This window comes from Salvia splendens, chromosome 1, assembly GCF_004379255.2.
Source record: "Salvia splendens isolate huo1 chromosome 1, SspV2, whole genome shotgun sequence".
NCBI classification, from domain to species: Eukaryota; Viridiplantae; Streptophyta; class Magnoliopsida; order Lamiales; family Lamiaceae; genus Salvia; species Salvia splendens.
The window spans coordinates 25,509,507-25,528,189 of record NC_056032.1 but is presented as its reverse complement, the minus strand read 5'-3'; the positions used below and the strand labels follow the sequence as shown (position 1 = coordinate 25,528,189).

The window sequence follows — 18,683 nt, the reverse complement described above, 5'->3', positions numbered from 1 at the left end:
GCCTACTTAGAGGCAGTAAGACTAATCAGAACGAATTAGTATTCCAGTGCACTTCTCATGGTACAACTTTCACTTCTCCATAAATCACCATCAGAGTTTAGAGAGGTCAGCCCAGAGATTCCATCAAAACCATCATTGTAGTCCGAGTTGCTGTCAACTTGTGATTGGGTCATCCTTAACTGCTCCTTGCAGTACTTTGAGGCGAGAAGGGTATCTCGTTAATAGGGAACATAGTATCCTTAAAGTCCATCTCTACCATTATGGCTTTGTGACGAGCCAACCTCTGCTGACCTTCGACGCATTTTACATAAAGTCCATGTCAAATGGATGGATGTGCAGTGGGCGTTGCACCTCTGGAGACTATCTGTGCTGCTCGGGACTCTTTCCTTGGAGAGCTACCTCATCACCCACTTCATCCCCCATTAGATCCTCATCGTCGTCTAGGGTAGCGATTATGGGTGCCTTTCCTCTCCCCTCGCTGTCGTGCTTACGGGCTGCTTCCTACAACCCGTAAAACTTGCACAGAATCTGCACCACGCAATCCTCCACACGGGTTCAGTAGGACTGGTATGCGAGGATAATGTCCTCTGCCAATGCCTAAGTAGTGGTCTGCTGGCGTGCAGTGCGAGTCCTTCAAGTCATCCAAGGTGGGTATATCTTGCGCTAGCTGAAGATACTCGAAGGAAACGATGCAAAATAAAGCTTAAGGATCGATGTGCAAACGTCTAATTAGGGAAAGTCGTCTACTAAAGCCACTACAAGAAGTGATCTAAAAGTCATCATAAGCTAAGTCCTTTTCTTAAACCGTCGTTCTACGAGATTCGTGTGACGCGGTAGGATCAGCGATCTCCTAAGCATGGTAATGCAGTTTGGGTGGGCGAGGATCTACCTTGTGCTATTCCCTTATAGCACCGTTCCTCGTTCTCTCTTCCTCGACCTCTGCCCTTCTCATGCTCTCTGCATCGGGCGTTGGTCCTTCTTAGGTGTTATGCCGTGTCACCGCACATCATGTCCTTTTTTACTAACTCGTCTATTATTGCTTATAATCATCGCTTAGGGAAGCGGTAGTAAGAATTTGTTCGAGTCTTACAGTTTGAGTTATGAAATGATTTCACCAAAAAGCCTTTCTCTTGTCATTGAAATTTTTCAAGAAAGTTTTCACTTGGTCCTCAAGACACCCCAAGAAAATTTGTTTTCCTCAAAATTTTGGTGAACATGTCGGGCTGGAGTGCTGATCTCGTCGGCTACTTGTTTTGGTCTAGTGAACAAGTCTAGTGAAAGAAGTATTCGGATCTCAGAGCAGAAAAGAACTGAGGCTCGAATACCACTCTATCACGACCGCACTTTGCTGAGGATAGAAAAAGTGGGTAAACCTCGACTAATAAAAGGATTTAAAGAAATAGGGAAGAAATGTGGAATGGAACTTGCACATTGAAAAGTCAAACAATATCATAAGGTAGGATCCAAGTATTCGATTACAAGGATTTAAGTAACAATAGCATTTCATCAAAGTGAATCAGAGTTTCGATGATGAGAGTTCACTATTCTCTCTTAACAATCTGCAGGGGAAAAAGTCCAGAGAACGACTTCGCATATGAAGACACGAAGCGTCGAGAGATCCACACTTATTTATTTAAGAAGCATCGACTCTGATTAGCGCATACTCCCACCTTCAATTATCTCTCTCGCTCGATCTCCCAGCACCGTCACCACCGCCTTTGTCTCCGGCGAGAGACGACCGGCGTCGAAAAAATCACTCTCTTTCTCTCGCTCAACGCCGAGCTTTCTCTCTCCCTCGACGACTCCGTAACCATCCTCCGATCTCTCTGTTGGATCAGAGGCAGTCGAATCCAGCGCCGCCTCTTCCTCGCGACGGCAGGGACACCTCCGGTGACAGCGCTGCCTCCGTCGAGTTGTCGTCCAGCGGCTGTCCTTGCCGCTGTCGCTGTTCCCGCTCGCCTCCTCCGTCGAGCCTCTTGTCGACGCGGGTCTCTGATCGTTGACGGGGAGTTTCCCAGCGCCCATCCCGATGGTCTCCGTCGAGCTCTCCCGAGCTCCGCCATCACTCGACCATCGCCAGACAACCCCTCCTCTATGCTAAGTCTTCTTTCCTAACTTATACTAGTTCGTGAGAGCTCACAGGAAATGATTCACACCTCTGTACTTGTCCATTTTTGTTCACTATGTCTCATGCTGTTGTGATGTTGGAGTACCAAATTTCTAAGTTCCATTTAAGTTGTTGTACTACCAAGTCTTAAGTTCTACAACTTCTATCTCTGAACCTATATGCGTGTTATTCTTATGATGGAGATTTGGTGAACGAATTTACCTCAGTTATTGGCTCCTTTTGACTGCCGGAACTTCGCAACTTGATGCCGAATCATACTCTCCCTCTTGCTGCTCCTTGGCAAGTTTTGGGGATGATTTAAGGGTGAAGGAACTTGTGTGGTATGGCTCTATATATAGCCACAAGTCTTGGCTTTTTGTGGCAGCCAATGGGGTTTCAATCCCCTCTTTGGGTTATTGCTAATCTCTCTTTTTTAATCTTGAAAAAGGCTTCCTTGCCTTCTTGGTGAAATTCTTGGGGATAAGAGATCCTGCCGATCTCATTCCAGATGAGGGGATATGAATTTCCTTTCTTGGTCATACTGGTGAGCTCATGATACTGTTGTCGCTTGTTCCCCCACCTCCAAGCTTGGGAATATATGTAGTAGAAGCCTTTCTTATGAAGGCGCTTTCTTTCTTTACTATTACTATTTCCATGTATAGTCCTTTCCTTGGTTTTTGTTAAGCCAAGAATCTAACTATTTTTGTGTCAACTTTGGCAGGTTGAAGAAGATGCTCTAGCTATCCTTAGGAGTTTGCAAGAATCTATGATCTCGTCAATTGTCCTTGGAGGTTGGAGAAAAGAATAGAGTTGTGGGGGTGTAGGAACCGAGAATAATATGTGGGGTTCTTTTTAATCTCAGCTCCACGATTTTGTCATTTCTTTTTTGTATCTTTTGTTCTTTGTTCTTTGTTCTTTTTAATCTCAGCTCCACGATTTTGTCATCCGACGGTTAGATTGGTGTCATGTGTCATTTAATAATGCAGATTTTCAGTTGAATAATGCACACCGACTAATAATGCACTATTATAATGTAATAATGTAGATTTTCAGTTGAATAATGCACACCGGCTAATAATGCACCATTATAGTGTAATAATGCAGATCTTCTGGACCGTTGATGAATGAGATCTAACGGCCCATATTAAGAAGAATAAATGATCTAAGGGATGAATAGGAGAATAACGCTCCCATATATATATATATATATATATATATATATATATATATAGGGTTGTGATCAATGTCGAACCATTCTTAAGGACCGAACTAGAGACCAAATTAGGGCCCTCCATCTTCTAGATCTTGTGGTTAGGATTAATTTACCATTATTTCATTATTTTATTTTAAAAAACTTGCTGAGGGTATTTTAGGAAATCAATTTATTAACTCTCCAAAAATACGTGTTTCATCTTTCTCAAATCTTCGATCGCGGATTTCTTCAATCTCCATCGATCTTCTTCCTGTAATCTCCTTAAATCTCAATCGTCTCCATCGCCTTCATCGCCTCCATCGCCTTCATCGATTCACTATCTGCATCAATTCATCAATTTCATCGATCGTTTTGCAATTTCATCAATTCAACAATCGTGATCTGCATCAAATTCTGGATCTGCATGAAATTATTCAATCTCCATCGATCTTCATCGATCTTCTTAATGTAATCTCCTTAAATCTCCTTCGTCTCCCTCGCCTTCATCAATTCACTATCTGCATCAATTCATCAATTTCATCAATCGTTTTGCAATTTCAACAATTCAACAATCGCGATCTGCATCAAATCGTGATTCATCTCTGAATATAAAGCTGGAGATATCTACACAACGAAGCCGAACGTGAAGAATTTCAATTACTTCGTGAGATCAGAATTCCGATTACTTCGTGATATCAGAATTTCGATTACTTCTCAAGCTTACCTTCAGAATCTCATAGAAGTATTCTGATTATGGATGATCTACAAACACCAATTGGCACTCTACTTCATACAAACTCAGATTAACAATTTGTATATTTTTTATTTTTTCACGTTTGTAGTAATAAATAGATCAGTATGAAGTAATAGATTATCTGAATGAAGTAATCACCAGATTGAATGAAGTAATATTAGCATTACTGGGAGGAGGAAGAAGAAGAAGAAGAGCATTAGTAAATTATTTCACCAGTAGGTTTTATTTGATTTTTTCACGCTTTTAGTAATAAACAGATCAATATGAAGTAATTTATTTCCAGTAGGTATTACTTCATTTTTGTAGGTTTTTATTTCATTACAGTAAGTTTATTACTTCAGTTCATTATCTAATAAATTTAAAATGAAAATGTTTTTACTTCATTCTAGTTGGTTTTTACTTCATTCAAGTAAGTTCATTACTTCATTCCAGTACGTAATATATTGAAATGAACAGAATTTACTTCATTCCATATTACTTCATTTAAATGAGTTGTTACTTCATTCAAACAGGTTTTTAGTTCATTGCATGCAGTAGGTTTTCAAATGATTTAACACATGTTTCATTCGAATTCATTGAACTAGGTTTTTACTTCATTCCAGTTAGTTTTTACTTCATTTCAGTTGATTTTTACTTCATTCAAGTAAGTTTATTACTTCATTCCAGTACGTAATATATTGAAAATGAACAGATTTTTACTTCATTAAATACTACTTCATATAAATGAGTCGTTACTTCATTCAAACATGTTTTTAGTTCATTGCATGCAGTAGGTTTTCAAATGATTTAACACATGTTTCATTCGAATTCATTGAACTAGGTTTTTACTTCATTCCAGTTAGTTTTTACTTCATTTTAGTTGATTTTTACTTCATTCAAGTAAGTTTATTACTTCATTCCAGCATGTAATATATTGAGCTAGATTTTTACTTTATTCAGTATAAACAATAATATAATTTATTCCAATAGATTTATTACTTCATTCAAAAACATAATTACTTCATTGAACTAGGTTTTTACTTCATTCCATTCCAGTAGGACTTCAAATGCTTTTATGCATATTTCATTTCTGTAGTGTCCAAATTCTGCGGTTGAAGATGGAGTAGGAAAAACACCGACAAATTCTGCGGTTGAAGATGGATCTTCATCGACCAATAATGAAGAAGCTAGTATTGGATCAATTCTGGATGTTGAAGCTGGTTGTTTTATTACTTCATTCGGATATTTTTGTTCTTCATTCTCTTACTTCTGTACTTCAGTCTTGTAGTTTCTTACTTCATTTACATTTTGAATTTGAATTTGTTAAAACTTTTTGCAAGTTTAAAGATAATAGACTGAAGTGTTTTTATAATGGCTTATTTTTTCTTTATTATAATGTTTTTCTTAGTCTTACTTTGATATATTTTCCATTTGTCATTCACTTATCAATAATCAATAGATCTCAAAAATGAACTAAGATCTCTGAAATGAACTAAATATGGTACCCAATGCAGTATTACAGGCTAATATTGAACAACATTTAAAGAGGAAAATCCAATGTTAAGGCTGGTTATTCTATTTAGTTCAAGTAGTTCTGTTCCAAATTTACTTCATTCGGATAATTATATTCTTCATTCCCTTACTTCTGTACTTCAATCATGTAGTTTCTTACTTCATTTACATTTTGAATTTGAATTTGTTTAGACTTTTTGCAAGCTTAAAGAGAATAGACAAAATATATTATAGGAGTAGATTATTAATCTTACTTTATATGAAATATTTTCCATTTGTCAATAGATCTTTGAAATGAACTAAGATTTCTGAAATGAACTAAATCTGTTACCAAATGCAGTAGTATAGGCTAATATTGAACAACATTAGAAAGCGTGGTACTTTGTTCAATGCTCATAACAGATGTATGTCGAATACAAAATTTGATCTACTAAAATGATCATTTCTTCTTTAAATATGCTGCAATCATTTTCTCAACATCAATTTCAATGTGTTTGCTTTCCTCTTCGTAATACGCTGCTGTAACAATTTTGTTGTTGAGGCTTTCGTGGCTGTTTTCGGCTAACATCAGCGCCGAACAATATTTAGCCCTCAAGCTCTGAAGCACACCCGAACTTGATTTCTTCAAGCCACAATTCAGCAACCTTCTCGCTCACCCTTGTACGTTTCCATATGCCGCATTAGAAATACTCCACAATCTTCAACGTTATCCTCCATGGCATTTTCAATCTCTGCATTTTGGAGTTGGACACGATCTTACAATATGCATGAAGACCATTCTTGGTGAGGAAGTGACAAAAGTATGATCTCTGCGTGTATTCATATGTATGTGCTATAAAATTCAATCATAAGAGAAGAATACGAACCAATGTTTCTGGAATGTGACCATAATTTATTGTGAGGTCATTGCCATCCCGTTTGCAGAATTGTCTATTACAACAATAGCATTTCTCTTGAAGCAAAAACAAACAACATAATAATGCTGATTTGCACATATGGGGAACAAGACCTATTGAATGAAGTAACAAGCAACATGAATGAAGTAATAAAGTATACTAATGAAGTACTATGAACAATCTGAAAAATGAAGTAACAGGCAACATGATTGAAGTAATATAGTGTACTGATAAGGCTAATTTCATGCATAGGTCTAGGGGATAAATTTGTGAATTTGCTCGGTCTAACACATGTTTTAAGCCAGGTGTATAGAAGAAATTCGCCAGGTCCAGGAAAAGAAGGAGGCAATCACACGCCCGAGGAAACTGGCGAATAAGTGAACATTGTGAAAGAAATTGCAAGACGGAGTAAATCTCAGAACTGAAGGGTAGAATGGAGATTTGTACGAAGGTTCTAGAAGATTATGTCCGTGTCTATAAAAGGAAGGTTGCATGCATTCTGGAGGGATCTTCTCGCGGGGGAGACCTCACTAACAGTCGGCAGCTAGTTCACTTTTCTATACACTTGGGTTTTTAGAGGGAAATTCAAGGGGTTCCGCGCTGGGTTCACTTTCGGCTTTCTCGTTTCAAGTTGGGTTGTAACACCGTCCTGTTGAGGGCGAAGAAACAAGTTTCCGTTTACTTTTCTTGCATTTTGTGGTTTCCACCGAGCTTCGCTGTTCGAAGCTCGGCATTCTGTTTTATTGACTATTTCTGTGTTTTATGCAAGTTTAATTTTCTGCTATGTCGATGTCTGATTTTACTGTTGTGATTTTCTGGAGTTTTGAGCTAGCTTGCTTGTTTTGGATGCGTTTCGCAATTGTTTATTGAATCTGTGCAGAGTAATGGCTGAATCGGAGTGATCGGAGTTTGTTGGTGAATGAATCGAAGGTCTGAATTTGGTTTTGTAGTTTTGATTGTGGAAACGTTTAAATTTGATGTTGATGGAGTAGATCTGTTAGATCGGAAGTTCTGGAGTGGAATCTAGTAGTTGTTGGTTTCGGATTGCTTGGATCCGGAGTGGATTAAGCGTTCGACGTGAGATCTGAGCAGAGTTGGTTTATTTTAATGCCTAGTCTTCGTGTTTTCATTTCGCTTCGTCTAGTATATGTAGATCTGAGTTATTTCCGGTTAGTCGTAAGTTTCCGACGACCAAACTTTTACATTCTGTTCGATTCTGGGTATGTGCTCTGTTTCCTTCATTTTCGTGTTTAATCCCGTTGAAGAAATGCATGCTGTGTTAGTTAAATGCTCAGTTAGTTATTTGCAGCTTTTCTGCCGTTCTTGCTATTTCTGGGTCATGGTCCCCACTGTTAGTTGTTTCCTGTCTAACTAAATTAGGTAGTCGTTTACACGGTCTAGTAAGTAAATTTAATATACCGAAGTCTTGATGATGTTTGATCTCAGCATGTTTACAGTTTTCTAGATCTAGTGTTTACATTTCCTGCCTAGGTCTAGTAGTAGTAATACCTCAACCCTGTTTGCGTGGCAGCAACTGCTTTTGTCAAGAGTCTCTAAATGCTTTCTTATGTGTCCATCTTCGTGGGATCGACCCCTGCTTCTCTATACTAAATCATAGTATTCGGGTTGAGGGATCTTTGAAGGGGAGTTAGTGTGTCCAACGACAGAGCATTCCGTGTTCTATTGAGTTCCTAGACCAAGTGATCTAGTGGATTCATAGGACCTGGCATCTCGACCTAGCACATCGCATTTTCACCACACACGCAAACCACGCACTTCATGTACGAATGAAGTAAAATGCAACATGAATGAAGTAATAAAGTGTACGAATGAAGTACTATGAACAATCTGAAAAATGAAGTAACAGGCAACATAATGAAGACATCAATTTCAGGAGCACTACTTGCATTCTTCTTGGGTGCAGAGGAAGTTGTACCTATACATAACAAACACACAAATTAATATACAACATATCATCCACAATCATAGATAGTTCACTTGGAATACTATTACTTCATTAAGTGCATATTAAATATAAATTCATTTTTTACTTTTGGTAGCAGGGATTTCAGTAGGGACTTGAGGAGCACTACTTGCATTCTTCTTGGGTGCAGAGGAAGTTTTACCTATACATAACAAACACATAAATTAATGTACAACATATCATCCACTTAGTTCACTTAGAATACTATGTTACTTCATTATTAATTGTTATTACTTCAATTTTAGAGTCACTTACTTCATTATAATGTTTTATTACTTCATTTTAGTCATAAACCCTACTGTTTAAACAGAGCATTTATATTACTTCATCATCGTAGTTTATTACTTCATCTTATCAATTCACTACTTCATTAAAAAGAATATGTAGTTCATATTAATGTCGAAAGAACACAACAGTTTAGATTAATCCAAAAATCCTAAAACTATGCAATACAGGAAATATGTAGTTCATAATTAGAGTCTGTTACTTCATTATAATGTTTTATTACTTCATTTTACATATTTATTACTTCACTAAATAGAATATGTAGTTCATTTGAATTCAGTTAATATGCAGTTAACTTTTACCTTTGGTGCCAGGGATTTTAGTAGAGATTTGAGGAGAAGGAAGTTTTACCTATACATAACAAACACAGAAATTAGTATACAACATATCATCTACTTAGTTCACTTAGAATACTATTTTACTTCATTATTAATTGTTATTACTTCATATTTAGAGTCACTTACTTCATTATAATGTTTTATTACTTCATTTCAATCATAAACCCTACTGTTTAAATAGAGCATTTATATTACTTCATCATCATAATTTATTACTTCATCTTATCCATTTACTACTTCATAAAACAGAATATGTAGTTCATATTAATGTCGAAAGAACACAGCAGTTTAGATTAATCCAAAAATCCTAAAACTATGCAATACATGAAATATGCAGTTCACAATTAGAGTCTGTTACTTCATTATAATGTTTGATTACTTCATTTTACAAATTTAAATCCTAGGTTTTACCTTCTGGATCTGGAATTTTTTTTCCAGGATCTGCATCTAGCTTGTAAGTTGCTTGTTTGACCGTCTTTGATTTAGCCGGATGCTTGCGAGTATATTGTTGTGCTATTTTGACAAAAATCAGAATCAAAGTTGGGAATTAGATGAAGTAAATGAAGTAAATTAAGTGTAAGATCTTTGAAAAGCTTCAAAGCTGTATTACCTTCACCAGAAGTTCGGCCGGAACGCAACTGGCGGGCAGAATTTTCCATCGAAGATTTTCGAGTATCAACCATTTTGAAGAGGAAGTTGTGGAGTCGTCGATTTTGGCAGAGAAGCAGCGTTTGAGCGTCGATTTGCAGTAGAAATGAGAGTCGATTTGGAGTAGAAAATGAGCATCGCTTTGTAGAAGAAGATTCGTCGCTTTGTTGTAGAAAATTCGTCGATTAGTAGAAGAATTCTTCGATGTGGAGATGAGAAGAAAAGAGCGGGAGAGATGAGAAAGAAGAGGAGAGGCGTGAATGAGGAGAAGCAGGGGTGATTTTTTTACCCTAGATGTAATTTGACCGAAATACCCCTAATTTGAAGTATATTGCTTATATAATGAAGTAGCGAAATTCATGAGACATGGTTTAATCTTATCCATTAAAATCTAGATCTAAGGGCCATAATTTAGTCTCTAGTTCGGTCTTTAAGACTGGATTTGTGAATAATGGGACTCTATATATATATATATAAATGTATATATATATATAGGGTCATGATCTATGGCAAACACAACCATATAACTAGAGAACAAATAATAGCCACAAGATCAAAAAAATCAAGGGCTAATATTAATTTTCGAATTTAATGAGATATTAGCTCCCTCAATCACAAATTTACTCCATAATAACAAGTCAGGGGTATTATTGTCATTGCAGACCGAATTAAATCCAAAATCATGTTAGGTGCAAAATTGAATTCATTGAGAAATTCATTGAGAAACGGCGATGAGAGGGAAGGCGAGTAGGAGGATGAGGCTGCGGAGGAGGCGGCTGACCTCGATCGCCACGAGCATGAAGTAAGGGAAGGAGGAGCGGGAGATCAGGAGCGTTCCGTCGAGATCCGCCGCGATTGAGTGGCGGTTCGAGCTGTAGGTGGTGGAGCCGTAGACGATGGAGGTGCAGTCGGCGTAGACGGTGGCGGCTCTCTCGATGAAGCTGATCAGCATCAGCGGCCTTGAATTGAGCGGACTTGGTTTCAGCTGATCCATTTGATTTTGGTTTCTGCGAAAGCTGTGTACAAATTAGTTTTTAATTAATATCGTAATAGTATTGTTGATACGCTTAACCATATTGTAATTGAAGTCACTTTAGCTAATCATAAAAAAACATGAAAAACATAAAAACACCAGGTGCGAAGAAGCGAAAATCTGCCAAGAAGAAGAAGGAATATCAAATTCATTCCAACAATCACTTTTGTAAACAAGAGTGAAGTAAAATCACAATAAGAGTGATGTGTTTTGTAAACAAGAGTGAAGTAAAATCACAATAAGAGTGATGTGTTTTGTAAACAAGAGTGAAGTAAAATCAGAATAAGAGTGATGTGTTTTGTTAACAAGAGTGAAGTAAAATTAGAATAAGAGTGATGTGTTTTGTAAACAAGAGTGAAGTAAAATCAGAATAAGAGTGATGTGTTTTGTTAACAAGAGTGAAATAAAATCAGAATAAAAGTGATGTGTTTTGTTAACAAAATCACAATAAGAGTGATGTGTTTTGTTAACAAAAGTGAAGTAAAATCACAATAAGAGTGATGTGTTTTGTAAACAAGAGTGAAGTAAAATCAGAATAAGAGTGATGTGTTTTGTAAACAAGAGTGAAGTGTTTTCTGAACAAGAGTGAAGTGTTTTGTGAACAAGAGTGAAGTAAAATCAGAATAAGAGTGATGTGTTTTGTGAACAAGAGTGAAGTAAAATCAGAATAAGAGTGATGTGTTTTGTGAACAAGAGTGAAGTAAAATCAGAATAAGAGTGATGTGTTTTGTGAACAAGAGTGAAGTGTTTTCTGAACAAGAGTGAAGTGTTTTGTGAACAAGAGTGAAGTAAAATCAGAATAAGAGTGATGTGTTTTGTGAACAAGAGTGAAGTAAAATCAGAATAAGAGTGATGTGTTTTGTGAACAAGAGTGAAGTGTTTTCTGAACAAGAGTGAAGTGTTTTGTGAACAAGAGTGAAGTAAAATCAGAATAAGAGTGATGTGTTTTGTGAACAAGAGTGAAGTAAAATCAGAATAAGAGTGATGTGTTTTGTGAACAAGAGTGAAGTGTTTTCTGAACAAGAGTGAAGTGTTTTGTGAACAAGAGTGAAGCCTGGTTTTTCTTTCTTTCTTTTAAATAATAATTCTTTTATATTATATAAATAAATCTGTAGAAATCATTTAATCTAAATTGAAGTAATCACAATTCACATATAATAATTGATTGCCTTCATTTCATACATAATCAAAACTAATGCAAATAAACCCGAATGCCTCAAACTCAGGGCAATCAAAACTCACTGCCTTTTGTGAATTTTATGAATCAACTTTAAACTAAGCAAAAAAAAACATCATCTCCTCATCATCGCCCGCCCTAATTTCCAGCATCTCTGCATCGAGATCGGCCAGCAAATTCGTTACAAATCCACAGAATTCGAACTCCACGCCTATTGTTTAGCTAACTGCGCCAATTTCCACCCTACCGCTGCAAGGCATCGCAGTTATCGGGCACCGGCGAGTGCCACGGCGACCGCGGAACTGGCGACGGCGTTGCTGCTGATGATGCATCAAAATCCGCAACTCCTCCTCCAGGCTGCTCCGGAGCTCCCTCTCTAGCTCCACGTTTCTCTGCCGAAGCGCCTCCGACACATCACGGTGGCGGTCAGAGATCGGCACACGGTGGCGGTCAGATTGTGGAGTAATTTTATCGCAGATTTGCATGTTTTGATCGCAGATTTAAATTAAGAAAGCAATTTCCAAAATTACCCTCATCATATTTTCTATAATTAAAATAAATAATATTTGTTCCATTAAGATGTGTGGCTGAGATTTGTTCTCTAGTTATACACTTAAGATTAGTTATACATTGATCACTACTATATATATATATATGTATATATATATGTATATATATATAGGGATGTATTCATTTCCTTTTCCCATTTTCCTTCCTATTTCCTTCTTGATCTCAACCGTCTATTTTCATCATCCTAAGGCCGAAAATATTGCACTTAAATATTACAATTTAATCAAATTTAAATCGACGAGGGGCATATTAGGGATACAATATGTTGGTGGTTATGGAAATTTCCATCAAATCCTCTCTTGAAGATCTTACGGTTTTTTCAGTAATCTCACGTGTTCGATTAGCAATTTTTCCCGTTTTCAATCTTTGCAATTTTTATTTTAGTATTTCGGACGTTGCAATTGTCGATTCTCGGTTCCCAGATCCTCGGCTTTTCTATCTTGGTTCGTCGGAGTTATTGCAATCGTTTATCTCTCAATAATGGAAGAAGGTAAATCTAGTGTTTGTTCTCCGTATGCGTGTGTGTGTATGAATCGCTGGTTTCAATACCAATTAAGATCCCTTATTGTACTCGATGCTTGTTGAACTCAGATTGCGTGTATTCTTTTATATTCCGAAAAAATTGTTGCCCAGGTTTCGTTTGATATCCGATAGGGTTCTTGTGGTTGCCCAATTTTGGGGGATTGCTGATTTAGTATAGGGTGAGAGACCAAGCCATGATGATGGCCGTTAGTTTTGACGTATATCCTGTAATTTGTTACTAACAATACACCAAATAGTAATGGATAATGAATTATGTAGACTATATAATGCGTAATGTATGTAATGCCATGTACAAGATGAATACTACAAATGAACGACCGCGATTATGAAATATTCCTTTAGGGTTTCGCTCTCGGCTTAACTAGGGTAGTAGTTTAAAACGATACATGTAATGCACAAAATGATGAAGTATAATGAATGTTTTTTACTATATAATGTATAATACGTGAGCGGTAATGTATATGGTATAAATATGGGGTTGTAGTATTGTTGTTGGGCACACGTTTCTTTTTCCACCAAGGGTTTAATAAGCCTAGGGGCTAGGGTATAGTACGTACACATTAATAACAACGTTTAAGAATAGCTTGTGTTTGACCTATAAATAAATCACGTCAGTTTCCAATGTATATAGTATACTGAATAAAGGTCGTGCAAATAATGCAGCAAATGAATACGCGAGCTGCAGTATGTTCTAAGTCTAAAAAATGTTGTCCAAATACACGAGCTGCAGTAATTCATCTTGGGTTGGACATGCATAGCGCGTAGTTTTTTTTAAAACAGATGTACATAATTTACATATTGTGTAGTTTAGTTTCTGTAATGCATTATTTGTGATATGTAATGAACATTTATCCTGACCCGTTTAATTTAAGTTGTCCTGTGTTTCGATGTTTGGCGCATGTTTCTTGTTTTCCCTAAGGGTTTAACGAGCCTAGGGGCTAGGGTGTAGTATGTTCTAAGTCTAACAAATGTTGTCCAAATACACGAGCTGCAGTATTTCGTCTGGGGTTGCATATGCATAGCGCGTAGTTTTTTTTTAAAACAGATGTACATAATTTACATATTGTGTAGTTTAGTTTCTGTAATGCATTATTTGTGATATGTAATGAACATTTATCCTGACCCGTTTAATTTAAGTTGTGCCGTGTTTCGATGTTTGGCTCACGTTTCTTGTTTTCCCTAAGGGTTTAACAAGCCTAGGGGCTATGGTGTAGTATGTTCTAAGTCTACAAAACGTTGTCCAAATACACGAGCTGCAGTAATTCGTCTTGGGTTGTACATGCAAAACGCGTAGTTTTTTTTTTAAAACAGATGTACATAATTTACATATTGTGTAGAATAATGCGTAGTTTAGTTTCTGTAATGCATTATTTGTGATATGTAATGAACATTTATCCTGGCCCGTTTAATTTAAGTTGTGTCGTGTTTCGATGTTTGGCGCACGTTTCTTGTTTTCCTAAGGGTTAACAAGCCTAGGGGTTAGGGTGTAGTATGTTCTAAGCCTAAAAAACGTTGTCCAAATACACGAGCTGCAGTAATTCATCTTGGGTTGCACATGCATAGTGCTTAGGTATTTTTTAAAACAGATACATAATGTACATTTTTGTGTAGTATAATGCGTAGTTTAGTTTCTGTAATGTATTATTTGTGATATGTAATGAACATTTATCCTAGCCCGTTTAATTTAAGTTGTGTCGTGTTTCGATGTTTGGCGCACGTTTCTTGTTTTCCTAAGGGTTAACAAGCCTAGGGGTTAGGGTGTAGTATGTTCTAAGCCTAAAAAACGTTGTCCAAATACACGAGCTGCAGTAATTCATCTTGGGTTGCACATGCATAGTGCTTAGGTATTTTTTAAAACAGATACATAATGTACATTTTTGTGTAGTATAATGCGTAGTTTAGTTTCTGTAATGCATTATTTGTGATATGTAATGAACATTTATCCGGACCCGTTTAATTTAAGTTGTGTCGTGTTTCGATGTTTGGCGCACGTTTCTTGTTTTCCCTAAGGGTTTAACAAGCCTAGGGGCTAGGGTGTAGTATGTACACATTAATAACAACGTTAACAAAGACCACTTGTTTGAGTTATAAAACTAGTGTTTTGTTATAATCGCGGCTATGGACTATTTTTAATTGATTTACATAATGTACATATTATAAATAAAAATGGTTGTCTTAGGTTCATAATGCAATGTTGTAATCAAATAATGCACTTATCTGTCTACTGATGAATTTATATCCACTTTTAATATAAGATGCATCCCTGAATTCTGGCGCAACGTTTGAATAAAATAATGCACTTATTTGATTAAATAATGTAGCCCATTGATAGGTCATATTACTTACAAAATTTTAAATAATGATAATTTCTCGGTAAATAATGCAACGTTTTAGTCAAATAATGCACTTATCTGTCTAATTTATATCCACTTTTAATATATTATGCATCCCTGAACATAAATAATGTACACGTTTGTTTGACTGATGCCCACAATGGTAGTTAACTACTTTAATATACCAATTCCCAAAAGTACTTAAGAAAAAATACAAAAACACATGCATGGTAATTAATATTAAACCAATTCACCCATATACACCATACTTCCTATAATGCATAATATATTGTAAATAATGACAATTTAATTACACATAATGCAGAGCTAAAAAAACGTAATGCACAATGTATATTGCTGAATAATGATAATTTCTCGAAGAATAATGAAAGGTTTAATTCAAATAATGCACATTTCCATATCCCTTAGCTACATTTAATTTTGACAAACAATGTATCACAGAACATAAATATTGCAAAGTCACGGCTAATCTCAGAAGTGCAAAAGTACCAAAACTATCCATAAACTATTCCGACGGGGTCCGTCGACAGTACCATCGATCACCCTTTCGTCCTTTAGTCTGTGTCTGCTCACCATCATCTCCAGACGTACTAGAGCCTCCCACGGACAACCTATCCCTAAACTTTTTCGCCAGCGCAACGGGAATAATGTCGTCCACGACATCGTCTATGTATAATCTAAGCTGCTTCTCTGATATGGAACAAACAAAATAATACATCAGAAAATTATCAATTAATCAGAATACATAATGCTATTAGCTTTTTAAGGATTAATGCATATATCATATCAAATAATGCATAAATCATACGAAATTATGAATTAAAAATGACTCATAATGCATCGGACAAGGCAAGTAATGCACATTTGATACATACACTATCTGCTTCACAATGTAAGTACAGATACAAATTACCTTTGATCATGTTTAATTTACTTCACTTAATGTAAATATCATGGTACATAATGCAATGTCTAAACCTAAAAATTCACATGTATTACATACAAAGGTTATTAACCCATATAAAGAATACCACTCGAAATGTACAATATACTCCAACAAATGCATAATTACAGATCCATACCGCACTGCCCACACCAAATAATAAACATATTTAATCTTGACTGAGTTGCTTAACCAACACAGCCTGTACCCTTATTAATGCATAATATACTCAACATAATGCATAAATCATTGTATATAATGCATAGTCTAAACTAAGTAATGGACATATATAATCTTTCCTGTGATTAGTCACTAAAACACACAATACCCTACATATTGCATAATTTACTGGACATAATGACAATTTAAATATATACATAATGCACTACTCAAACCAAATAATATATACATGTACTCTTGACTGAGTTGCGTAAACAATACACACAATACCCCTAAAATGCATGATATACTGCAGATTATGACAAAAAACATGTTCATAATGCACTTCATAAACAAAATAATGCACATACAAATCAAAATAATGCATATAAAATTCATTCAGGAACAACTTTTTCGCACAACAACAACAAATCCTGGTACATTAATCAAATTTTTTTCCAATAATGCAACCAAGTGCATCTGCAATGCAGTTTTAATATGGCCTAATGCGCACTAAACAGACATGCAATTACCCTTCCACACACTCAACACATATGATTTTGAATTGCACAATTAGCGACACAAATATACCTGCATCTTGTGAAGGTTGGGAGCGCGGACGACCTCGTTTAGGCATTTTAAATCTGTCAAAACAAACAGATATAAGATAGCAGAATCCACGATTTTAAACCGAATACTCTACGGATACAGATAACACACGGATTTTTCAAGTTATTATTCTGAATTTCAAAATACGCGACATAGTGGAAGTTCCAATTTTTACTTTTCGTATCTACAAAATCTTGAATATGACTTCTAGAAAGCCCTTTCCGAACATACCTGGGCGATTTGATGGATACAAAAGGGGAGTTCGTGGCGGTTTGGCTTCGACTTTAGCACCGGTGGAGGTGGGAGACGAGATCTTGGACGATTGATGTCAAGATTTTCGCGGTCTCACTATGAGAGCAAAACGGCGGCCTACACTAGGGTTTCGATAAGGTAGCGAGTGGAGGGAGTGGAGAGGAAATACAGAGTATTGAATGTGTGAGAATGAACCGTCTCCTGATTTGAAATCTCCAAATCTCCCAAATTTCGGAACTACCAAAATTATGGCGGTTCATTTTTTGGTCTTTGTCCGTAATACCCTCATAATGCATTAAGATAACCACTATAATGCAACGCGAAGATTAAAATGAGCCGTCAATCTGGACCGTTTATTATGATAATCTAACGACTCATATTAAGAAGAAGAAAGGATCTTAGGGATGAATAGGAGAATAATGCCCATATATATATATAGAACCATTCTTAAGTGTAGAACCTAGAACTCTACATATTTTATTCATTGGATGAGGAAAAAATGACGGTCAAGATTAAAAATCATACATATTAGACTATGTTTTCACGACATTCCGGACTCAACATGTGAAAAAACTCACATGTTGATGGAAGAATGAATGAAACGAAGAAGAGTCCATGCATGCTTTATTTTTTCACTTCTCTGCATTCACCCATTAATAATAGTTTTGGTTGTAATGGGAAGTAGCTGTGCAAATCAACACCATTGGATTAAAAGATGTAACGACCTCCGTTTGGCATTTGTTCTACGTTTAAGAATGGTTCTATCTTGATCACAATCCCTATATATATATATATATATATATGACATGTATGCTTGTAGTACCTTGTACAAATCCCACTTATATGAAATCCTTGGCATTCTCTTTTTTCTTCCTCCAACCATTGTAGTTCATAAACTTGAAATTCCTTATACTTTAATTCCATATGGTATAAGAACCAAACATAACTTAAGTCCTTTACTTAATATTAAATTCAACTTAACACGAGCAACATAGATTCAATCGTCTCTTCGTCCAAATTTTTTTTATACTCCAAAATCTGTGCACGAAAACTCGGGGTGTTACACCCTTGATCATCTTCCTTGGGCGGCACGAAAATTTATGCAACTTTATTTTGTGTAAGAAGTGGAGAGAGTAAAGTAAGAGAGAAGGAATAACGTAGAGACAAAGGTGTTTCCATTGTTAGTAATAGGTCATCTTGGTTGGAACAAACCAAAAAGTAAAGTGGGTCATCTTCAATGGGACGGAAAGAGTACTAATTTCTTTATTTTCATGATTCTGATTACTTTCACAGTTTGATTTAAATGAAAAACATCGAAATATAAAATTAAAAAAACAGATCATTTTCT

At 36.1% G+C, this 18,683-nt stretch overlaps 1 long non-coding RNA gene across 1 annotated transcript; it reads right to left on the bottom strand.

Moving 5' to 3' along the window:
• Positions 1 to 15,794: 15,794 nt before the first annotated feature.
• Positions 15,795 to 17,473, bottom strand: LOC121805494. Its single transcript, XR_006051495.1, has 3 exons — positions 17,315 to 17,473; positions 17,066 to 17,118; positions 15,795 to 16,062 (listed from the first exon to the last, which is right to left on the bottom strand). It is a non-coding gene; the product is annotated as an uncharacterized LOC121805494 (long non-coding RNA).
• Positions 17,474 to 18,683: the final 1,210 nt, after the last annotated feature.